Consider the following 25,517-nt stretch of genomic DNA (forward strand, 5'->3'; position numbering starts at 1 on the left):
CACCACTGATATCATCACAGGCTCCTTTACCTGCACATCTACTAATATATTATATGCCATCATGAGCCAGCAATGCCCCACTGCAATTTGTATTGGCCAAACTGGACAGCCTCTATGTAAAAGAATAAATGGACGTAAATCAGAGATCAGGAATGGTGATGTACAGAAGCCTGTGGGGGAACACTTCAATCCCCCTGGACACTCAGTGGCAGATTTAAGGGTGACAGTCCTGAAACAAAGAAATTTCAAAAATCAAATGGAGAGAGAAATCTTTGAGCTGCAATTTATTTGCAAATTTGACTCCATTAACCAAAGATTAAACAGAGACTGGGAGTGGCTCACAGCTTAGAAAAGGAGCTTCTCTGCCCTTGATGTTAACATTTCCACATTAGACTGACAATGGGCCATATTCCCCTGTCTTATCTGACCTGTTTGTTCCTCTCTTCCTACATACTACTAATAATGGGCCTTTTCTACCCTGACTGAATAGACCTTGTAAAGTCTGGCCTTCCCTTTTACTGGGACCCCACTTTAAATACCCCTCTGAAATCACCCCCCGACTCATGCATCTGATGAAGGGGAGGGGAGCGGGCCTTTGCCTGCGAAAGCTTATGCTCCAAAATGTGTTAGTCTATAAGGTGCCACAGGACTTGTTCACAAGAAACTAAAGACCTTGGTAACGTTAAAAGTGCTTTTGACTACACTGAGTTACTGGTGAGTCAGTAGAAAAGAGGACAGCTTTCTGGATCAACAGAAGCTGGTGCTTCATTTGCAATTCTGCAGCTCAGTTTGATGTACATAACCTTTTGGCTAACAATTTTCATTACATCTTTGTAATGCAGTAAAGAGGTGTGATTGGATTTCCAGTATTGTGTGTCCAATCTTGAGAATGAACAGATTTTTATCAACTGCAAGCATCATTCCCTGTGGCTGTGGTTACACTAGCAAGTTTTGTCGACCTAACTCAGAGCATATACACAAAATGCATTTTGTTAACAGAAATGGTCAAAAAAAAATACTGTAGACGCTGGGGGCCCCTTTTGTCGATAGAGTGAATCTCGAGATTGATCCGCATTTATGTGTATACGCTGTCTGTTGAGAGAAGTCTTGTCACAACATCTCTTTGGACAGTAACTTTTGTAGACAGATTGCTGTAGGATAACCGTACCAAGGGTTTATTACATCAGTAACGTTATCTGAATTGAGGGAATGATTCATGTGTAGCTGACAAAGGTGTTTGTTGCATGCATGTTATTTGAGGCATGCAGTTGATAAAGATCTGAGCTTCAGCAAGAAGAATCCCAAAATGTGACTGATCACCTTCTAGTGATGTTTACATGGAGTTTGCTGAAGAAATTTAATATCTTTCCTATGGATCAATGTACATCAACAGAACTAAAGCCACAGACAGGCAGCAGCGTTAGTCTGCATTTCAACAGAGCAAAACAGCAGAAATATAGCACTTTTATCGACAGAGTGGATTTAAAGATTGATCCAATTTTATGTGTACATGCTATTGACAGAAGTCTTGTCAGATAGTCTTTAAAGTGCTACATCTCTGCTGTTTTGTTTTGTTAGAACTAAAGCCAGACATCATAGACATCGTGGTAGGTTCAGTACATCCCTTTTCAAAATATTTAAAATAGACCAAATAAAGACGGTTATCTGTGCACACAAACCTTCAAGAAAAAACATATATATGTATTCCTCAAAGTTACTTCAAAAATACCCCATATTCATGTGAAATAATATACTTAATATCTCTTGATTTGTTGCTACACCAGATTTACACTGGCATCATAGTACTGATGCTCATGAAGTTACACCAATAAAAATTCTTGTTACAAAGTGGAAAGAGAATAAGGTCTGCAGTATTTACCTAGCACTGCAATGATTTAGGAACTTCATAAATTATATAATAATGTGGTTCATTTAAAGTGATTTTTTTTAATATTACAATTTTGCCAGGCATATGAGCATAGGAACGATTGGGTTGAAAGGGGTTTAGTTGAATCAGTTTGCTGATTCTGGGTGGACTGAAGGTGTTCCTCAGACAAAGCTATACGGTTTTAAAATGTAGAGACAGTAATCCTTGGTTTAACTCTATTGGCTTTACAAGAGAGATGAATTTGGCCTGTAGTCTCTTAAGCTGCACATTTTTAATGTAAATGAAAGCATAACATATAAAAGCCCCAAATCTTTTTCTTCTGTCTACTTTTTTCCTAACTACTGAAGTCACTCTGCTTTTGGTGCTGTTCCATTGGTAGGGAACAAAGAAAGCCTTTCTTTTACTTAATTGGAGGAACTGCTTTCAGTATACACCTCTCCTGCTCCTGTCTGAGCCAAAAGCCTTGTCAGCCCCTCCCCTAGTCTGTTTTCACCCCATTACTGAATTTCAGAGATAGGCAGCTTACTTCCCAAAATGCTAAACAAGTCCCAGCTTGAGACAACAACATTAAACCACTGCTGCCTCTAGCAGTTTCTTTCTGGATATTAGACCCTTTATTAATAGGATCTGATAAAAATCCCTATTGAATGCCAACATCAGCAAGTGGGAGATTTAAGAAAAAACAGAAATCAGAGAAGAGTTAGATATTTAGAATGCATTTTTTCAAAATGGCTTATAATTTGTAAAATCAGTTTTATCAAATAGATTTTATTGTTTTTCTCCCTCTCTGAACTGGGGTCTGTACCAAAGCCTGTTTCTGTCTATGGAAAATATTCTCATTGACAGTGACAGGCCTTGGATCAGAGTTTAGGTTTGCTGAGAATGTAATACTTCACTTTTCTGCATTATCAGTTTTTAGTCTTGAAAAATCTGGTAAAAATATTTGCAGATTCTCCTCTGAGCCTGTAGATGGAGCAAGTGAAAAGAGTTAAGAGGAGAAAAACTAGAAATACTGAAACTTTTCCTCTTGGAAGGAGTGTATGCCTGAGCAGGAAGAAACAAAACACTTCAAACAACAACATGAATATTTTTTCCTGGGTGCCGTTTTGGGTGGGGAGGCAAGGGAGGCTTTTTCCCTCCACCTTGTTTAGTCATGTCCTAGCCTCAGGGGTGGAATGTGAATTCTGCAGAGATAAGCTGCTGCTCCCACTTTGTGCCCCTGGGGCTGGGAGTCAGTGTTTTGTTTATAAACCGAGACAGGGTAGTTCAGAAAGAGGTGGTAATTAAATTAAATTAGTTTCAGAGGGGTTGCTGTGTGAGTCTGTATCTGCACAAATAACAAGCAGTCTTGTAACACCTTAGAGACCGAAATGTATTGGGTCATAAACTTTCTTGGGTAAGAACCAGTTCTTCAGATGAGCCTGGGTAACAGGAATCCTCCTGCTGGGGATGAGGGGAATTAAAGAGAAAGCACAGAGGACTCAGAAGACATACAGTCAAGGTTACAATCAGAAAAGAGGAGATGTGAAGGAAACAGGGGAAAAGGGGCCAAAACTAATGGAAGTGATAACATTTGGCCCCATCACCTTAACATCTGAGTGCTTCACAATATCTAACCTGTTTCTCCTCATAGCCTCTCTGTGGCTATGTCTACACTAGTGCTATGTATCAACTGAAGTTACTGGTGGAAAATATCTTCCAACAAAACTTCTGTTGACAGATTACAGCCAGACAGAAAAGCAGATTGCTCTATCAGTCTGCTCTGTTGACAGAGTGGCCTGGCCATGTCTTGATAGAACGGCCCCCAGAACACCGTCAACAGGGTTGCACAGCCGGCAAGCCCTTCTGGGAATGCCAGTGAGGCACACCCGTAAAGGTCCTCCCCACTATGCTTGTTCCCTGCCCATGCTGAGGCTTGCCTACCTCTGTGAGGAACAGCATAGCTAATGCAAGGCTCACACACTTGCTGAGAGAGGCTTTGCACTTTTCATGCGTGGCGACAAGTATCAGAGAGGTAGCCATGTTAGTCTGCATCATCAAGAACAACCAGAAGTCCTGTGGCACCTTATAGACTAAGATATTTTGGAGCATAAGCTTTCATGGGCAAAGACCTGCTTCATCAGATGCATGCAAAGCTTTAGAGCATAAGCTTATGCTCCAAAATATCTGTCAGTCTATAAGGTGCCACAGGACTTCTTGTTGTTTTGCACTTTCCAGTTAGCAATGGTGCCAGAGCAGCCCCCGGACTTGCATGGCCTCACACAGAGATGCTTCAACTTCTGTTGAACCTCCTCACGGGCATCCTCCTGCTCCCTAGCGAGGATGACTCACACCAACATCAAGGAACATGCCCTTGCTGCTGCATAGGCCCATCTGTGCTTGCCCCTCCACCCCGGTAACCAGATGCCGACTGGTGGGACCGGCTTGTCATGGGGCAGTAGGATGACCAGCAGTGGCTCCAGAACTTGCGAATGCAGGACACCTTTCTGGAGCTCTGTGCCTGGCTTACCCCTGCCCTCCGGAGAAAGGACATCCGGCTACAGCCCACCATCCCTGTGGAGAAGCAGGTCACCATCACCCTCTGGAAGCTCGCCACCCCCAACAGCTACTGCTCCATCGGGAACCAGTTCAGTGTAAGGAAGTCCACCGTCATGGCCATCCTCATGCAGGTAAAGCACTGTCAGGCTGCAGACCCTGCAAAAGAGGGAGGTTGTCCCGCCCAAGGGGGACCCTCAGGAAGTTGGATTGTGGTGCAAGGGGTGGGGTAGTGATGGGGGGGAGTCCTTCCTCCGAAGGTGGGGGGGGGGCAGAGGCCAGCCACCACTTTGAGCAGCCAACCACAGTTCCCATCTACCACTCCCATAGGAATGGGAGGCGGATCTGGGAGGCCCTAATGGAGACCTTCTCCCAAGGACCCCAATGACCTTCCCCCAGGCAACCCCAGCAGGGGCCTTAGGCCCACAACCCTACCCCGTCCCACCACGACTCCTTCCTTTGCTCCCTTCCCTATCCCTGACCTCTTCTCAATAAAGAGGGACACGGGTGGTAAACAAATAACTCTTTACTTAAACAAAGATAAATGTGTGTCAAATAAAACTTGTTACAAAAAGCTATTTACAGAGTGAGTGCAATAAAGGCAACTATATAGAGTGGCGGGGGGCTTGCATCAATTCATGGGTGGGGGGGCTGTGATCCCACAGGGGAGCAGGACCCCAAGTGGCATCAGCCTCAGGATCTTCTCCCACTGCAGATTCAAAGTATCTGACAGGGCAGGTTTGGGACTGGGAGCATGGGGAGGTAGGGAGGCAGTGGGGCTGTGGCAGGATTGGGGTTGGAAGTGGGAGTAGGGGGACCTGGGGAGCAGGGGAGGTGGCTCTGACTATTGCCCACTGGAGCAGGTCCAGGATGGCCCATAGGATGGCCTACGAGGGCACAGTGGTGTGTAGGAGTGACCATAGTGGGGGAGTGGGGGTGGCAGCTGTGAGTGACTGGGCTGCCAGGTCCCGCCAGACGCCAGTGGCAGCATCAAAGTAGGATAGTAGTTGGTCCCAGGCCTGTGACCTTCACTCCCAGGCCTGCAACCACCACTCCTGCTTGTCCTGCAGCTGCCCCTCCATGTGTTCCATCATGCTCCAGATGGCAGCAGTGTGGGCTCTCTGGAGGTCGTCTTCTGCCTAGCAATGGCCCCTCCGGCTGTGGGCCTGCTGTCTTACCAGTGTGGGGGGTGCCAGTTTGCTCCAGTCCTGCCTCAGGGGTGGCTGGCCCTCATGGTGAGGTGGGGCTGGCTTGGCCCTCGCACAGAGTGGATCCACCTGTAAGGAAGACAAGGAGGAGAGATGGTGAGTCATGCACTCAATGCACGACCGCTGAGGCCCTGCCCACCACTGAGTGCAGCAACCAATACTCCCCCTTGGCCATGGGCTGCGGATGTCCCAGGAGCACAGGCATGTGTGCCCTTCAGGGTGGACTCTGCCACCTGGGGAGCGTGTCATGCTTCTGGGACCAGGCTGACCATTGCAGGCCCCCACCCCCACAGGATAATCAATGAGATACAGTAATACCAGGGTACAAAATTTATCAGAAAGACAGAACAGGTCGTGCTGGAGGCAGGGTGGCACTATACATTAAAGAAAGTGTAGAATCAAATGAAATAAAAATCATAAATGAACCAAACTGTACCATATAATCTCTCTGGCTAGTAATCCCATGCTAGAATAATAAGAATATAACGGTAGGGATATACTACCGACCACCTGACCAGGATAGCGATAGTGACCAGGAAATGCTCAGGGAGATTAGAGAGGCTAGCAAAATAAAAACCCCAATAATAATGGGGGATTTCAACTTTTGGGTACATGTCACCTCAGGACGGGAAGCTGAGATAAAGTTTCTTGACACCTTGAACGACTGCTTCTCGGAGCAGCTACAGGAGAGGTAATTCTTGATTTAGTCCTAAGTGGAGCACAGGATCTGGTCCAAGAGTTGAATGTATCTGGACCGCTGGGTAATAGTGACCATAATATAATTAAATTTAACATTCCTGTGGCTGTGAAAATACTTCAGCGGCCCAAGACTACAGTATTTAATTTCAGAAAGGGGGAGTACACAGAAATGAGGAAGTTAGTTAAAGAGAAATTAAAAGGTACAGTACCTACAGTGAAATCCCTGCTAGCTGCATGGAAACTTTTTAAAGACACCATAATAGAGGCTCAACTTAAATGTATACCCCAATTTAGGAAACATAGTAAGAGAACCAAAAAAGTGCCACCGTGGATAAACAATAAAGCAAAAGAGGCAGTGAGAGACAAAAAGGCATCCTTTAAACAATGGAAGTTAAATCCCAGTGCGGAAAATAGAAAGGACCATAAACTCTGCCAAGTGAAGTGTAAAAATATAATTAGGAAAACCAAAAAAGAATTTGAAGAACAGCTAGTGAAAGAGTCAAACAGTAACAGCAACAACATTTTAGAGTATATCAGAAGCAGGAAGGCTGCTAAACAACCAGTGGAGCCACTGGATGATCAAGATGCTAAAGAAGCACTCAAGGACGAAAAGGCCATTGCAGAGAAACTAAATGATTTCTTTGCATCAGTCTTCATGGCTGAGGATGTGAGGGAGATTCCCAAACAGGAGCAATTATTTTCTGGCAACAAATCTGACGAACTGTCTCAAATTGAGGTTTTAGAAGAGGTTTTGGAACAAACTGATAAACTAAATAGTAGTAAGTCACGAGGACCAGATGGCATTCACCCAAGAGTTCTGAAGTAACTCAAATGTGAAATTGCAAAACTACTAACTGTAGTTTGTAACCTGTCATTTAAATCAGCATCTGATCCCATGACTGGAGGATAGCTAATATGATGCCACTCTATAAAAAGGGCTCCAGAGGTGATCCTGGCAACTACAGGCCAGTCAGTCTGACTTCAGTACTGGGCAAACTGGTTGAAACTCTAACAAAGAACAGAATTGTCAGACACATTGATGAACATAATTTATTGGGGAAGAGTCAATACAGCTTTTGTAAAGGGAAGTCGTGCCTCACCAATCTATTAGAATTTTTTGAAAGGGTCAACAAGCATGTGGACAAGAGGGATCCTGTGGATGTAGTGTACTTAGATTTTCAGAAAACCATTGACCAGGTCCCTCACCAAAGGCTCTTAAGCAAAGTTAACTGTCATGGGATAAGAGGGAAGGTCCTCTCTTGGATTGGTAATGGGTTAAAAGATCAGAAACAAAGTGTAGGAATAAACAGACAGTTTTCAGAATGGAGAGAGGTAAATAGTGGTATCCCCCAAGCGTCTGTACTGGGACTAGTCCTATTCAACATATTTATCAATGATCTGGAAAAAGGGATAAACAATTAGGTGGCAAAATTTGCAGATGACACAAAACTACTTCAAGCAGTTAAGTCCCAAGCAGACTGTGAAGAGCTACAAAAGGATCTTAATAAATTGGGTGATTGGGCAACAAAATGGCAGATGAAATTCAACGTTGATAAATGCAAAGTAATGCACATTGGAAAATATAATTCCAACTATACATGTAAAATGATGGGGTCTGAATTAGCTATTACCACTCAGGAAAGAGACCGTAGAGTCACTGTGAATAGTTCTCCGAAAACATCCACTCAATGTGCATCAGCAGTCAAAAACACTAACAAAATGTAGGGAATCATCAAAAAAGGAACAGATTATAAAACAGAAAATGTCATATTACCTCTATATAAATCCATGGTATGTCCACATTTGGAATATTGTGTGTAAATGTGGTTGCCCCATCTCAAAAAAGATATATTGGAATTGGAAAAGGTTCTGAAAAAGGCAACAAATGTGATTAAAGGTATGGGCCATCTACCATATGAGGAGAGATCAGAAAGACTGGGACTTTTTAGCTGGGAAAAAAGACGATTAAGGGGGGATATGATAGAGGTATATAAAATCATGACTGGTGTGGAGAAAGTAAATAAGGAAATGTTATTTACTCCTTCTCCCAACACAAGAACTAGGGGTCACCAAATGACGTAAATAGGCAGCAGGTTTAAAACAAACTATAGGAAATATTTTTTTATACAATGCACAGTTAACCTGTGGAACTCCCTGCTGGAGGATGTTGTGAAGCCCAAAACTATAGTAGTGTTTAAAAAAGAACTAGATAAATTCATGGAGGACAGGTCCATCAATGGCTATTAGCCAGGATGGGCATGGAGGGATTCCCTAGCCTCTGTTTGTCAGAGCCTGGAAATGGGAGATAGGGAATTGATCACTTGATGATTCCCTGTTCTGTTCATTCCCTCTGGGGCACCTGGCATTGGCCACTGTTAGAAGACAGGATACTGGGCTTGATGAACCTATGGTCAGATGCAGTATGGCTGTTCTTATGTTCTTAAGGAAACTTCTCCACTTCAGACTCTAACCCTCGTCTCACAGGAGGTGAGATAGGTAGCAGGGAACTCTTCTAGGTCCAGGAGTCCTGTGTAGGGAGCAGGATGAGGCACAAAGGAATCAGGACAATGGGGTTAGTCAGGGCAAATGCTTACTCACTTTATAACCCCACCATTTAGCAGGGAATCCATGGAAAAGTGTATGCAGTCTTGTAAGAAAGGCTTCCAGGAGCAGCAGTGCAGCAACTGTGGGAAGCCCTAGGGCAAAGGTCTAATGGAGCAGGCCAGAATACCTTGTGTAAAAACAAAGTGCAGAGCCTGCGGGTGCCTGCTTTCCCCCACCTCTGCCTATATTGTGGGGAGCTGTTCGCTGTGGAACAGCTCGGTGAAGGAGCCTTCTCAGAAGGGTTTGTGATGTTAGTAAGCCTTTTTTATAGGGCTTGCAGGGGTGAGGGGAGGATTCCTGCTCTTGCCCCTGATGGGAGTCAGGACTTTGCTTTTGCCAACCCCTCCTGCCAGTTCTTCTTCCCTATGTTCCTTATCTTCTTATCAACCTTCAGCCTCCCCTTCTGCTGCTCTCTGCCCCTTTCAGCCCTTGTCTGCCCTCACTCTGTAAGTAAACTTTTATTCCTTTCACCTCTTCTACCAGTGAGGAACACTGGAGTATTCTTACCCAACTCCTCTCTCTGCAGTCTTCTTCCTGCTGCTCACTATCCATGCTGGCTGGAATTCACCTGGGGAAGAGTCGGGAGTGGAAGAGGAGAAGCTGTCTGCACTCACTATGCATTGCAAATAGACTGTTTCTTGGCAATCACATTACAGTACTGTTGCCTGTCTGCCTGCCTGCCTGCAATCCTGCTGAATGTATGACAGGACTGCTGAATGCATAGGTGTTTCAGGAGACACCTAACCCTTGGCCTCCTGGGATGTCTATCTATGCCCAGTACAGTAACAGAGAGGTAGCTGTGTTATGTATGGGCCTCTTCATTTTCCCTGGCTGATTGCTGAGGCTTAGAAAAGCCAAGAGAGAGGAAGTCAGGAGACCAGTTTGCTCATTTCCTTTGTTAACCCAGAAAGGAAAGAAATGAGACACACTAGTTACTATGAATTTAGAGGCATACTAACAAGTTAAATCTGGTAAAGAACTTTCAGCAAATCAATATTTCAGGGGGGTTTATGCAAATTTATCTAGTCAAATGAAAAAAGTGCTTTTTTTCCAGCAGTGTTTCTTTCTCTGCATTTTTGTAGCCCTCATATAGACAGCATTGTGCTAGTGGTAAGAAGCAGAAAGTGAAATTGATGAAAGTCACTAGGATCAAAAGAGACAAGGATTTGGAAAAGTAATCATGCAGCAGCCATGCTTTAATTAGGGCACGTCCGTTTTTGGGTAGGAGGCCACTAACCCACAGAAAAATCAGTCAGGTGGCCACAGAAAAAGTGAGAAGCCAAAACCAACCAACCAACCAAACACCCAAAAAGACCACCACAAAGCCCTCACTGATATGGCCCCTGACGCCTCACTCCCCTCACGCTACAACACCACAGCCAGGAGAGTGGGAAGTGGGGACCGAGGTTCAGGGCCTCCTACAGACCTGAGTACTCTTCTGGTGGCCTGGTCTAAGACCAAAAATGGGGGGAGGATGTTTCAGGGGTTCTTTGTGTGGGAAGGTACTGCTAGTGAGCAGGTGTGTGTGGTTGAGGAGGAAGGGTACAGGAGCAGGCTAAGGTGGACAGTCTGGGTGGAAGGGAGAGTTTAAGAGTGGATTGAGGTTGGGGGATCTGCATGGCGCATAAGTGGGCTGGGGCCAGCAGTGTTGGGGGTTCAGGAGAGGGCTGGAGATGAGGGGTCTGAGTGAGACAGAGGGTGCAGGAACAGAGTAAGGATGGCCTGTGGCGACATTGCAGTTCAATAATTTGTGCACAGGCTCCTCCAAATTACACAGGATCCCAGATGACTAGTATTTTACAGCAGTTATTCCAAAGGGGAGCAGACCCACCTTTGTACCAGGAAGCAAAGATAAGTGCAAGACAAGGGGACAGAGAGAGACACAAGAGTAACGTGTCACCTATGTCAAAGATTTTAGAAATAAGCAGCGCTTCCTTTTTGCCGGTTGGCTCCAGAAACAGATTGGGCCAGAGCAAGTGGTGTGTTCTCCCCTCCCCTTCCACCCGAGTTCCCCAGCCCCGAGGCATGGGCCCCATTGGCCCAACTTCATCTCATCACTCACACAACAGGAGATCTATTCCTGCTGCTGATCTGCCTCTTGCTTGTATCAAATCCATGGCTACAAACAATGCAGCAAACACCAAAACTGGCAGCTAAAGCACATACAGCTATGCCATCAGAACACAGGGCCTGCTACCTCCGTGCCCTTAACAGGTGATAGAACTTGATAGCTGTCATTAGCAGCATGGCCTTTATGTATTACAGGCCAACCTCAGAGGGACAGAATCACAAATACTTGAGCAAACTTGACCAGTCAGAGAATTCTATCAAAACAAACCAGCAGTCATGTACTTAAAGATTAAACAAGGGTGCCCTGGAAGCAGTGCCTCTCACAAGCTGAGAAGAAAGTAGAATGCATTAGAATAGCCAAGACTGTTGCACAAGTAGGCCAAAACATTAACTATTTGCATTGCTGCCCCTGAGGTGGGACTTGAACTTCTAACATAAAACCAAAGCAAGCAAAACACAGAGTGAGGTGTGGGAGGAAATGAACTTGTCTATTTCCAGGTCACCTTTAAGAAATTACCTCAATCCTTGTCCTGATTTGATGCTCCCTGGTCAATATACTTTGTAATAAAAAACACCATCAGAGATCCATGTTTTTAAGAGACAGGAATTTTTAAATAGTTTAGGATTGAAAGTTGGTAGCCATTAGCACTGGGTCCTTACTGCTTGCCTGAAAGGATGGGGCAATATCTTTTCCTGTAGTGCCTGTCACCTGGAACCACCTTTGCATATCATTCTCCTTGGCCAGTGATTTCTGTTATTCGAGCTCTAGCCTAAAACTATTCCAACTTTTTCCTTCTTTACCACCTTTCTTGTATTCCTTCCAATTGGTTCTTCTCTTATTCCTTTGCTTTCTGTCTTTGGCTGTGTCTACACATGCCACTTCTCGAAGCAGCATGGCAATGAGCTGTCCAGAAGATGCTAATGGGTTGTGGATGTAAATTTCCCACACCTCATTAGTATATGGGCACATGATTAGGAGTCTGGAAGAAGTTCTTCTGGACTCCAAAATACATGTGCAGACATGAGACCTGCAGGGATCTTCCGGAAGGAGGGTTTCCTTCTGGAAGATCCCTGCAGGCCGTGCGTCAGCACATGTTATTTTGGAGTCCGGAAGAGTTTCTTCTGGACTCCGAATCACATGACATATACTAATGAGGCACAGTAAATTTACATCCTTGCCTCATTAGCATCTTCCAGACAGCTCATTACCATGCCACTTCTGGAAGAAGTGGCACGTGTAGACATGGCCTTTTTGTTTATAATCTCATGAGCTGTGTCTACACTGGCATTCCTCTTTCAAAAGAGGAATGCAAATGAGGGAAAACAAAAATACAAATGATGCACTAATTTATATATATTGCACTTTATTTGCATAATCTCTTTTCAGAAGAGATTCTTTCAAAAGAAAAAAAAGCAGTGAAGATGGGTCTCTTTCAAAAATAAAGCTCATCTTTGAAAGAACCCTTCTTCCTATTTTGTTTCAGGTTCTGTTGAAGATGGGGTTTATTTTCGAAAGAACCCCATCTACACTTCTTTCTTTCTTGCAAAAGAATCTTATCTGAAAAGAGATAATGCAAATGAAGTGCAAGATTTGCAAACCAGTGCCTCATTTTCATTTTTCCTCATTTGCATTACTCTTTCGAAAGAGGAATGCGAGCGTAGACACAGCTTTGTTGTTTTTCTCTTCATGCCTCTCTGTAATGGTATTATTTAAATCTGTGAAGTGTTTTGGGACCCAGAGGACATACAAAAGTACAACGTACATTGACTGAGATTTAATTTCAGATGGAAGGTTCTGAATTTTAACTTAAGTTGGTTTTTGCTGTTAAAAGAGTAACAAAACTAAAGTGCATCTCTACAAGAATATATTTTTAAGATTTGCATTCCTCACTTTCAGGCTGCTTCACAAATTGGCCATTACCTCTGATCTCCTAGCTGTCAGCTTGACAGTTGAACAATATGGCATAGTATGTATTAGAATTGGAAATACGTTGTGAGGCTAAAAGTAGGCCAACAATAGCAGTGTAAGGGTACAGCTAAAACCAGGAGATGGCTCCACAGAGCAACAACATTACAGTACTACTCAGAGTGTGGAATACTGCATCTATGGAAACTATTGGAGAGTGGAAAGATTCTTAAAAGTGCTGAATGGCAAGTTTGCTATTCTCAATAACAATCACACTTACTACATTTATTTTTTTTTAAACAGCAAACCCTTAATTTTTTGTTATGTGGAATAAATGAGGCTTCTCTTTTTCCCTCGAAGGGGGAAAATCAAACCTGGCCTTCTAATTGAAGATTTTATGAATTCATGTGACTTCCCTCCTTTTTAAAAACTGTCTTGTGGTATCAGTGCAACTGCAGGATTCATGCAGTTTCACACTCAGCCCCAGCCCCTACCACCCAACACATGGTTGCACCTCTGATTATTATGAGGTTCTGCTGAAAACTGTGACATTCAAGTATTCAGACCTGGCTTTTCCAGACTGATGCATTCTGCAAAGGCAAACCGTACAAATGTATCATATGTCTGGATTGAGTAATTTATCTCCACATCTGAATGACGGCATTTTACAGATTGGTTCAAAGTCAGAACTCCCTGGGAGTCAAACCCCTATCTAGATCTCTGGCACGGGAAATTCCAACTGAATCTTCCAGTAAACAGACAGAGGTCATCCCTAAAATAGTCTGAGTTAGTTTGTTTGTTTTAGTATTTGCAGAGTAACTAACATTTCTACTTTTACTGTAGTGAATACGAATCCTCTGTATAGTGCAAACATATCTCACTAGCAGATGTGTTACAGGGCCCACTCTCTGCGAAGCAACAGAGGACATGAGTTATTACAGTCCGCAGCTAATGACCCATGGCTTTAGTTCAAGCTGTAGCAACTTCTGCTTTTAACTCTAGAGGTCCCTGGCATGTTGGCCAACATGGTAACCACCCCACAGACACAGGTAAAATTATGTAGTTGTATCTCAGGCTTTGTCTACACTACATGGCTTTTCATGTTGCCAAAAGTCGCACAGTATAAGCACTGTTTGTTGGGACTTTTGCCAATAAAATACATCCACCCTTCTAGCTGGGTGGAGGAGTGGGATTCACACTGTCAGAGGAGTATCAGAGAGGTAGCCGAGTTAGTCTGTATCTTCAAAAACAACAAAAAGTCCTGTGGCACCTTATAGACGAACAGATATTTCGGAGCATAAACTTTCGTGAGCAAAGACCTGCTTCACTTGGTCAGATGCAAGTGCTCCTGCTGACAAGTAATTTACACTGCAACTTGTCACAGCAAATTGTTTTCCTTGGGGAGCAGTGGATGGGGCTTTAAGCACCTGTGAACAACAAGTTTTCTCATCCAATTAGCATTGCAGACAAAGCCTCAGGAAACTGGCAAGATTTTAAGTCAGCTACTGAATTTGTGCCTCAGGGGTGCCTCAAAGTCCAGACCACTTCCCTCAGTAACTAATGGGGGGAATGGGGAATCTGGGCCTGCCCACTACCCCAGGTCTCAGCCCAGGGTCCCTGTCGATCACAGACCTTCGCTGTATCCCTTGAACTATGTCACATGGCTTCTTTAATTTTCTGTGCTACTTCCCTATGGCCTCCCACCATCTTCACCCTTACCTCAGGGCTTTGTCCCACCTGAGTCCCTCCCAGCTATCAGCACAGGGCTCCTTCTTGCTCTTCCTGGCTTCTGGTAGCGCTGCCCTGTCTGGGGTTCTGCAGCTTCATCAGACAGCCACATATCATCTACAAGCTCAAGCAAATAACTGATCTTCCTCTGCCCCTCCTGCTGTTCTTAAACTCTGCTAGCTGGGCCCTAACTGTCTGTGTCTCACATACTCACTCTTGGCAGCTTGGAGGACCCTCTCCACTGCCTTTTTTGGGGTGGGGTGTGGCAGGGCAGTCTTATTATAAGTGCCTTCAAGCTTTGGAAAATCAGAAGCACTGTCATGTTTGGACTATTATTTAAAATACTATACTATTCTTTATTTTATAAGGCAAGTTATGAAACATTAATTTCACGCACACTCCCATGGCTTCAAATGCCATTGCAGTGAAGAGGAGTTATGTTCATGTCAGTAAAGACAGAATTGGATTCTGGCAGTGAACTGCCTTCTGGCTGGGTGCAACATGGTCAAATTTTCCCTCTTCCTAGCCTTGCTGAGCAAATAGGCAGGGTGATGGCACCCCTTTATCCTGAGACTCAACCCTCCAGGTGAGGTGCATCTAGGTTTCACCTTTCTCTGATGACATCAGAATCCCCAATGCTACTGCAACCTCGGTGTAGCTCAGTCCCATATAGCGGTGCTGAGATCACCTACACAGAGAAAGAATGAATCCCCTCTACAGCCTGAGCTGAGAGCCTCCTGGCTGTTAGCTCACACTGTAGAGGCTCCTGCCCGAAGGTCCCAGGCTCAAGCCTGCCTGTAAGTGGTTACACTACACACACTAAGTCTTATGATGCTTCACCAGGCCTTTTCATGATGGCCTGTAGGAAGACCCAACCCCTGGTCCTTTATGTTGGGTTCAGGGCTAGATTTAGGGAAAGACAATGTCGGTGACCATGTGGGGTGCTGGGCTTTAGACAATGCTGGGGTCAGGGTACTGTTCTTGTTACTAGTGACTAAAGGAAAAATAGAATATTTGAAATAGAATGTTTCTCATGTGGATTCATTTTTCACTAACCTCCTAGAATATTCTGAACTTTTGTAGACTACTGTGGCACATTCCAGACTTTCTGAGAAAGACCCTTTCTTCAAACTTCCTAGAATATTGTCAGCCATGTTCTCATGGGTATATAAGGAGCCAGGCATCACCAGCCAGTCAATGAATGATAAGAATGAACTGAAATCATAGACAACAGGTATTGCAAGCCAGGGGAGGCTGAGCCTCACCAAACATCCAGGTGTAGCCCTGTCCATGGTCTGCCTTGAGACCCCCCACCCACATACCTTTCCTGATCTTCCCTCTGTGCCCTAGCCCAGGCTTCTGCTCTTCCTCAAAGCAGACTGGGGCTGGGATTAGGATGGGTGGGCTGTGGCCTAGGAGTTCACCAAATGCTGAAATATGGGGAATGTTTGGATGCCAACTATGAAGACCTCTTTTCGGAGCTAGACAACAGCCTTCACATTTTGCCACACATAAAGCATTCTCCACCCCATGAATGGTGGGTGAACCCCCGCTTCAGGGAGGCTATTTAGCTGGCCCCACCCCTTCGGCTGGACACCCCTCCCCTACCTGCTGGAGTCCTAAATCCCCCTGCTCCACCAATGGCTGAAGAAGCCCTGGCACACCTGTGCATCCCACCTGCACTGGCTTGATTGAGCCACTGGCCCACCGAGCCCAGCACCAGGCTGAGATGCTGACCTGCCTCCCCCTCACCCCCCAGCACTTTGGCCAAACCTCTAGCCCCAGGATGCTCCCTACCGCAGGCTTACTAAAGCCTCACCCTCATCTTCTCTGGCTATCAGCCAGCTAAACTCCAGGTGGCAGGCTAGAGCTGAGTCCCTGTTGGCTTTGGGGTAGAGGGGAAAGAAGGGTAGGGTCTCCTGGCAAAACATGGGTGGGAGCCACAGCCTGGGTCAGGGGAGGTTTAGCCTTTGATACCTGCCACCTATGCTCCACTCCAAGTTTTCCAACTGCAGAGCTGAAATACATTTTTCCTAATGTGTGCAGAGCTTTGTGGATTCTGCTTATGCTGCCTATCACAGCTGCAAGTAGTGAGCGCAGCTTTTTGAAGCTCAGGCTCATTAAAACCTATGGTTGATCAACAGTGGCCAAGAAAAGACTGACATCACTTGATCATTTTGTTACAGTTGAAAATGCCTTTGGCCAGTCTTTGGATCTTTCTGATGTGTGTAGTTCACAAGGGCAAAGGTGAGAAAATCAACCTTTTGAACAGAAGGACTGGGGTTAACATTCTAATGCTGTCACCTACTGACAAAGTAATTCTGGTCCATCTAATGTTGGCGCACAGTTTAATTTCCTTGATGTTATTCTTCAAATTTAAAGGTTTCTATAAGCTTAAAGGAAAAAAATTATTTTATGTGCTTATATACAGCATGAATAAATACAGATTAACAGATCCTTGCATGAAAATTCGTTGTCTTATAAGACAGGGATAAATTACACATACAAATTGCGCATCTACATCTTGAAATGGCTGCAAATGTAATAAAATAAGGTATTCAAAAATTACTAACCAGGGGTAGAAGGGACAAAAGATCCTCCGCACTCAGGGTGCCATTTGGGCTAGGACTGCTCTGGCTGTGTTCCTGTGGCAGCTGATTAAGGTCTGCTCCCTTCTCTGGGCATCTTTCTGCTATGGCCTGTCTCTAGCCCCTCTCCCTCAGTACTCTTCAGACTTCAGAGGAAAGGCAACAAAGTAAAGGAAAAGCACAAAATACGTCCCTGACCCAGGGACGTCCCTAGAGGAGTGCAGGGCCTGGGACAGTCGGTATGGGCCTCCCCTTAACCTTTTTATACAAGTGAAATCTGTTGTGGGGAGGGGATACCAGTGCTGGGCACTGAGATATGATGGCTTGTCCCTCTGTTGCAACTAATGGGAGGAACACAAAGGTAGGCATCAGCTAAATGGGGAATGTGACCCCATTTGACGCTGCTCCACCCCACTCCCTGTGCTCTCCCCAAACCCTCCCCATCTCGCATGACTACAAGGGAAGGAGGCTCTGTCTTCCTCCTGTGGCGGCAAAAGGAGCAGTTTCTCCTGCATGGCTGTACCACGCCCAAGCCCTTCTACACAGCTGCATTTCCTGGGCTGTGTATAGCCCCATCAGCCAATGGGGCTTGAGGGGTGGTGCTGTGGGCAGTACTGTACTGTTAGGGACATCCTCCTGGGAGCAGGGGCTCCACATTCTGCTCCTTGCACCACTGTGGTTCTTTGGAAAGTTCTTAGAGTCATAACAGAGCTGCAGGACTCTCCCAGGAACTGCATGAGGGAAAAGAGAAGAATGTGGGGCTGCCCAGCAGCCTCATACCAGCAACAGGCAGTTCCTCCCGCATAGCTGTTCTGATACCACCACCAGTCCCATCCCCAATTCTGTCCTCCAGTGGAGCTGTACAGATGTCAGGAGAGGTAGCTGCACACAAGGGCTGGAGGTGGTACAGCCAGGATGGATAGCTGCTAGCGGGAGATTGCTCCTTTAGATGTCAGTCAGTTCCCTGCTGAATGTGCCCCCTCCAGGCACCTGAGGAGGGGCATGTGGCCCTTCTTGTTCCTCCCATGAATTGCCCTGGAACCCTGGAAAAGGTAGAGATCCAGGGCAGAATAGCAATGAGTAAGTCAGCCTTGTGTTGGCTTGTTCTGGTGGCTTTAGGACACTGGCAGCCAGGAGCTGGCAGGGTGGAGTGATGCACTGGGGTCACTTCTGCTGCTACTGAAGCCTGAACCCCGCATAACACATGCACATTGAAGTGTGGGGCTCTCTAAAACACAAGGGCTGGAGCGGTAACCCCAATTTGCCATACCCAAGGAATGGCTCTGCTCTGGCCTCCCTCCTTTCAGCAGGTGCCTGACAAGTCATAGCCAAGCACAGCAGCCTCATGGCTATCATGTGTTGTTCACAAGAACACTTTAATAGTTTGTCCTCAACAGTCCTCCATCTTGGAGCTAATAGGGAGAGGTCTGTTAATTTCCCATATCCCAGGGCTGGGCCCTTCTGAACTGGGCTTCTTTCTTCTAAGGCTCTTTAAATAAAAGCTGGATTAGGCCCATAATCAATATTTTCTACTTCCCATTTTCAGTCCATTACAATACTTCAATCATGAATTATCTGAAGGTCAGAATTGCGCTTTGTAAGATTTTCCATGCGTATGCCATAGTAAAATTGTTCCATCAGGCTCAAGCCATACTTACTTTCTGTCATCATAAGTCATCTTTTTATATGCATTCTATTTAATTCATGAGATGCATCTTAAGATACCACTTGTTTGTCCTGTGCACAAATGTTGTTATGTTTGTTATGAGCAAGTTTTGCTGGTGCAGACAATTTATTGATTCAGAGAGCTTTAATGAGATGCCTCATTTTCATTTTTAACTTTACTCCTTTCCATTTTCCAAGATATTACACATGATTTCCTTTAACTAAGATCAAACTAATGACTAATTTTTTGTTCTACATAAAAAGGTGTAAAAAACTTTCTGTGTTTAATAATATTTGCAACTCAACCGCAAAGTGGCCATTCCCGGGTTCTTTCGTTTTAGAACTTAGGTTTTTGATTCTAGCACATGCTGACTAAATACACAAGCAGTGGAACAAAGTTGTGAAGTGTAGCTGAAGTGATGGTGAGAAATGAAGAGAGGGGAGACTAGAGAAGGCTAAGAGAAAATTCAACCAGATAGATGCACTGGTGATCAGCAAAGGACAGGATGTGGTGAAGCACATGGTGGTAACAGAATGAAGTATACACAAAAAAACAACCAACTAGCCAACCAACCCAGGATTCAAAGGAGAAGGAAAAGGAGCCTGGGAGCCCTGGGGCAGTAGATAATGATGACCTAAGTGTAGGAAGCATGGGAAACATGAATGGATGGCCATTACACAAGCAAGTGAGTCATGATGGGAATGAAAAGTACAGCAGAGAAAAATCAAATTTTGGAGCCTCCTTCGGGCTTTGTATTGACACGCTACCTGCTGATGGATAGAAGAGACGACTCCCCATCTCAGCACAAACTGTTGTGCTCCAGGAGGGGTAGGATTATGGGTAGGGTGCTTCCCGTTGGAGGGAGAAGGCAAATGCTGGCAAAAGACCAGGTTTGAGCAATTGAAGTGACTAGATGTGAGGATACACATCATCTGAGCATCATTACATCTGCCTGTCACTGTCATATCCGTTTTGGTGTGAGCAAGTCAAACAGTGCACCAGGAAGAAAGCAAATAATGACCTACAGATGGCAAATAGGGAAACATATTCAACAGCTAGTGTCACACCATCTAGTAGATATGTGAAAAGACGAAAGCCAAGTGCAAATGTTGACAATGAGACAATTTAAATTATTGCTACAAACGGGTCATAGCAAACACAAGCAGGTTAAGATCAAAGTTAAACTCCGGGAAAACCTAGAGAGGGAGGAAATAAGGACATGTCAGAAATAAGAAAGAGATAAAGGCCTTAACTGAGCAAGATACTTAAGCAACTGTAAGTGGTCAACTATCTTCCTAACAGCAGGGCCAAAGCAATTTGATAGTTCTCTTGTTAAAATCCTTTTGTCTGAAAAGTCAGTGGAGGCACTGGACGAAGAGCACTGTTTCAGTCTTAGCCTCTTTCGTACAGAAATCTGTCTTTGAATTCAGTGGAGTTGAGAGGACACAGGATCAAGTCCTGAGAGCAGAAAGGCCCAAAGACTTTTTTTTTCTTTTCTTTTCTAAGGAATGTTGCAAGCAGGCTTGAATCATTTATCATGTTTTAGGTAAATTAAATGAGAGAAATATCACAGAGAAATTACACAGGACAATTAAAAATAAAATGGAGATAATCTCATCGAGACCACTGTCCTTGCCTCATGGAAATGTGTTTACTCCAGAAGTACTTAAATAAATGGGATTTTGGTTGAAATGTTTGGGCATGATCCCTGCAGTACTGTATTTAAAGATGCACCTGGTGGAATCCTTCATATCAACTATTGTGCAGATTTATATAACTCCATTAAAATCACTGGAGTTTAACAGAAGTGAGTTTGATACATTCCTTCTCTACAAAAGTACCCAAAAGAGCTGATGCCTGCAGCTTTGCCTTGTTTGTAAAATCAGCAGAACCCTTGCCCCTTCTGATAAGACAATGCACATAGTGGCAGGAATCCAAACTGGAGAGCACATTACTAAAATATCCCAGCTGCTCTCAGATGATTATCACAGTCCAGTACTTGCGTTGGTAAAATACTGAAAGCTTGAGTACCACAGAACTATCAAAGCATATCTAAATGAATCCTCTTTCATTTTTACTCCTTTCATTCCATGGAAAAGTGTATACAAAAATGCCACTTTATTTTAAGGCAGACTGATCATTTCAAGTGCTTAATTCAGAGTCACCTAATTATGCTTCCTCGCTGGTCCCAAAATTCCTGAACATTTACACTCATATCAAATGAATACAATACAAGGTATAATAGTCTGGATACAAGGTAACAACCCCATACCTAAATTTATGGATGTTTTCATTCATTTTTACTGATTGACAGGATCAATGTTAGTAAGATGAATAATATGGATGAACTATTGTTTTCTGACTCGTGGGAGAACGTTAGGCTTATTTTCTGAGCTTTATATGAGTTGATGGGATCAAATTAAGTTTATCTGGGAGAAAAAGACATTATGTAAATCACTAGTTTAAGCCCCATACCTACCCTGTGTTCAGACTCTGACAAATCTAGACATTATTATTAGACCAGGATGTGACCTTTCATAACACAATTCCGTTTATTCCATTGCAATTTGTATTTTAAGACACTTCTTAGCTGCGTCTACACGTGCACGCTACTTCGAAGTAGCGGCGCCAACTTCGAAATAGCGCCCATCATGGCTACACGTGTTGGGTGCTATTTTGAAGTTAACTTCGACGTTAGGCGGCAAGACATCGAAGTCGCTAACCCCATGAGGGGATGGGAATAGCGCCCTACTTCGACGTTCAACGTCGAAGTAGGGAACGTGTAGACAATCCACGTCCCGCAACATCGAAATAGCGGGGTCCTCCATGGCGGCCATCAGCGGAGGGGTTGAGAGACGCTCTCTCTCCAGCCCCTGCGGGGCTCTATGGTCACCGTGTGCAGCAGCCCTTAGCCCAGGGCTTCTGGCTGCTGCTGCTGCAGCTGGGGATCCATGCTGCATGCACAGGGTCTGCAACTAGTTGTCGGCTCTGTGTATCTTGTGCTGTTTAGTGCAAGTGTGTCTGGGAGGGGCCCTTTAAGGGAGCGGCTTGCTGTTGAGTCCGCCCTGTGACCCTGTCTGCAGCTGTTCCTGGCACCCTTATTTCGATGTGTGCTACTTTGGCGTGTAGACGTTCCCTTGCAGCGCCTATTTCGATGTGGTGCTGCCCAACGTCGACGTTCAACGTCGACGTTGCCAGCCCTGGAGGACGCGTGAACGCTATTCATCGAAATAGCTTATTTCGATGTAGCGTGCACGTGTAGACGTAGCCCTTATGTGGAGACACAATCAACACTAGAAGCTTGTTGCCAGTTACCGGTTTTGTATGGATCAAATAAAAAAACAAAGAAGATATAAAGGCCCTAAATTTGATGGGATCTCTTCTCTGCCAAGGCTGTAGTACTATAAGAGGCAGTATTTCCTTTCCCCAAATGCATCCCTAATGGTATTCTTATGATCTTTATAATTTAATCCCAAATTTGTCTCATCTTCCAAGGCTAATCATTTCTAACACTGACAAGAGGCTGCTGTCATTTCCCCAGCTTATTTCTTGTGTGACATGCATTCCTTTGCTCAGTTACCATATGAGAAAACTGCAAATGAAGCACTATTAAATTTTAGTAAGCAAGGCATTTCATCTGTAAATAGGAGGAGGTGGTTCAAATACCTCTCTCTAGATATCTATGGCTAAACCATTCAAAAATGTCTTTATCCATAAATCTTACGAGATTTTCCAAAAGTGCCTGTATACTTGGCCCCAGTGAAAAAGCTATTTGAGAGGATGAGTTAAATTAAATGGTTGTAGTTAGGACTGTAAGAATAGATTGATTGATGCAAAACGTATGTCGGTATTAATTTTCTACCAGGAACAGAAGGCAGCCAACATATGATGCAGAGTCTGAATTCATTATTTATCCACACAAACTCAGAATCTTTGTATTTCACCTTCCTCTAACCTTAACAGAAATAAAAATACTGAAAAGGCTCCTGATATCCTTACCCCGGGGTCAAACTGGAGCATTTACTCACTGACTCTATGGTCCTAGTAGGGGCACAGTGCAGAGCTGTACTGCTACAATGGACAGCTTTCCAAGTGGCCCATTGCCTATGGGGACCTCACAGACTGGCTTCCTTCAGATTGTGTCAAAGAAGCAGTCCCCTGAGCTTCTCTGATACTGTGAATGGCCCTGTTGTGAGCTGGGCAAGGCAGGATGAGATTCCTTGCACACTCCCACCTCTTACAGCAGTTACAATCTGGTCCTCAGTTTTTAAGAATTTTAGTTAGCTGTGGGGTAGTGCATCACCTGCATACCACCTAGCGTGGCTCAGTTTTCCCTTCTTCAAAACTAACTGACACTTTCTGTTTGTCCTGTAGGTAGGAGACCTCCTTTTGTAGTCTCTCTTCAGTGTGGCTTGTTCAAACATCTGTTCTTTTAAGCTGTTCTTTTCAGCCTCCACCTACTTGACCTGGGTCCTGAGACTCAGCTTCTGGTGCGTCTCTTCTTGTAGTTAATTTTGTGGCAACCCCCACATGTCCGTCACAATATCTGTGTGGGTATGAAAGGCTTGCTGGATCCCTGGTTCGCCTTTCCTGAGTCACTATTTAAACTGAATGCTGGTTCTGTACTCATTTTCACAAGTGAAAAATTTTTTTTTTGGTCATTTAGAAGCATCTTACCCAGAATAAACTAGTCACTTTCCCAGGCCTGTCTTGCCGTTTCCTGATCTACTTCTACCAGCTTTGGTCATTTGTGATGTGGAGCTAGCACTGACCCTCAGAAGTGCCCAGGGTTAGGGTTAATTCTTAGATTTGGGTTTCCTTTATCTGACCTGCCAGTCCCAGGTAGAAATCCTTCATCTGGGCCTGTGGCTTATGAAACTATATGATTACACCAGTCTAGTTGTCAGCAATTTCTGGCTCTCCAGCATTCCAGAGCCACTTTCTGTCTGAATGCCCCCAGCCCTACAACTCTGCTGGCCTTTAGAACATTTGGCCAGATCCTTCTCCTTCCTTGGTCTGACATAGTCTCTGAGACAATGTCATTAAAGTCCCAAGTTCTCACCAGCTAGGAGTGAGCATGGAATTGGGATACCAACCACGAGCAGCAGAGAGTTTGACCCCCTCAAACCCCACTTAAATTTACACCCCAAGTTCTCTTTCCTTGACTCCCTGCTATGTGCTTACCCCACAGACTGTCTTCCCCAAAGTCACAGTCCATCTGATCAAAGCCCAAGAATTTAGCAGAACAAGAATTCCTATGTGCTCTGGTTTCAACAACCAACACAGATGGCTGCTAGCACCTCACATTTCATTCTCCTATAAGGGATCCCCATAGTTCTTTGTTATGATTCTATAGTAGTCACACTCTGAAGCCCCACTACCTTGGGGCACGGCATCTCTAATAGTCAGCACCTCCCCAGTTCTCTCAGTACTCTGGACAACACTTGAAGTTCCCCCCTGCTCGCAGCCATAGTGTCGGGCCATGGGCTGGATTAAAAGGTTTGGGGGGCCACATCCAGCCCACAGGCCATATTTTGCCTGCCCCTGCAGTAGAGTCACTAGGAGAGAACACCATGCTGAACTATTGACTCACATTCAGTTCCCACTCTGTCCACTAGGTTAGTTGGGCCTGCCAAACCATTTGCAGAATGAAAGAAGACGCAGCATGGTAAATGGCTACATTTTCATGTCAAGTATATTCAGGTTTGTTCTTGTTTCCTGACTCCACCATCGAGACTCAGATTCAGGAGTCCTGTTAATGGAGAGGGGAATGGAGTCACTGTTAATTGTTCAGGGAGGTGCAAATTTTGTATCCTTGAATTAGCAAGATCCCACGTGCGCAGAAAGGGATTCACCCTCAGGAGAAGGCAAGGAATAGTCTCATCACTAGCAACCCTTTGGATTCCTACTAGTGAAGAGCAACTTTAATTTCTACTCAGTGTTCTGTATAAGGCTTGCAAAGAATTATGCTAAATCAGTGCACTAAATACACCCCCATATCCAGGCAGTACTGTGCTCCCCCTTTGTGGGCTAATCTAGCTCTCTGTGGGCCCCACTAATGAAGGGAAAGTTGCAATTATTTTTCCACCAGGAGAGGATGTTGTTTCTGTCAATGTTTCCTCTAATCTTTTCCAACCGTGTGGAATACACTTTTTATGTGCACTGAGGCATCTCTGATCTGCGCCACCAGTAGAAACAAAAATTTAGCTGTGGGGAACTCTGCTAATCAGCTGTGTGGCATTTGACTCTCTCCTGACTGTGCTGCACAAGCACACAGCTTACAGGGAACACAGGTGTCTTTCCAGGAGTGCGTTGGGTCATTTATACCAGTAAGCAAGAAAACTGGGAATTCAGCCCTGACATTTCACCAGCTCCAGGAGAAGGGGCCTGGTTTGTCCTTGTCAGCCCAGTTGAAAGTTAAATGTAGGTATTGCAGTAAATGTTAATATTTGTGTTTGTTGCACCACTTTGGATGAATCAACTTACCTTGAACAAATCGACTTTAAGACTTTCAATGCCTAGGGGCCTGATCCCACAATCAATTGCTGCCAGGTATAGTGCTCATAGTCCCACTGATTTCAGGGATGTGACCCACCTAACCTATTGAACCTCCCTCCTGCCCAGA

The 25,517-nt window shown here is 44.7% G+C and overlaps 1 long non-coding RNA gene across 6 annotated transcripts in view; it reads right to left on the minus strand.

Annotated features, from left to right (window-relative positions):
- Nucleotides 1–25,517, minus strand: part of LOC142010869 (uncharacterized) — a 123,194-nt gene that overhangs the window by 16,848 nt on the left and 80,829 nt on the right. For 3 of the 6 annotated variants that reach the window (XR_012644909.1, XR_012644905.1, XR_012644910.1), the window contains one exon: nt 4,932–5,700. This is a non-coding gene — a long non-coding RNA (uncharacterized LOC142010869). Of the gene's footprint in view, nt 1–4,397; nt 4,583–4,931; nt 5,701–8,104; nt 8,200–25,517 lie in introns of those variants that run through there. The other 3 variants (XR_012644907.1, XR_012644908.1, XR_012644906.1) reach the window with 2 other exon arrangements.

The sequence above is a fragment of the Carettochelys insculpta genome, chromosome 3 (assembly GCF_033958435.1).
Source record: "Carettochelys insculpta isolate YL-2023 chromosome 3, ASM3395843v1, whole genome shotgun sequence".
In the NCBI taxonomy this organism is placed as follows: Eukaryota; Metazoa; Chordata; order Testudines; family Carettochelyidae; genus Carettochelys; species Carettochelys insculpta.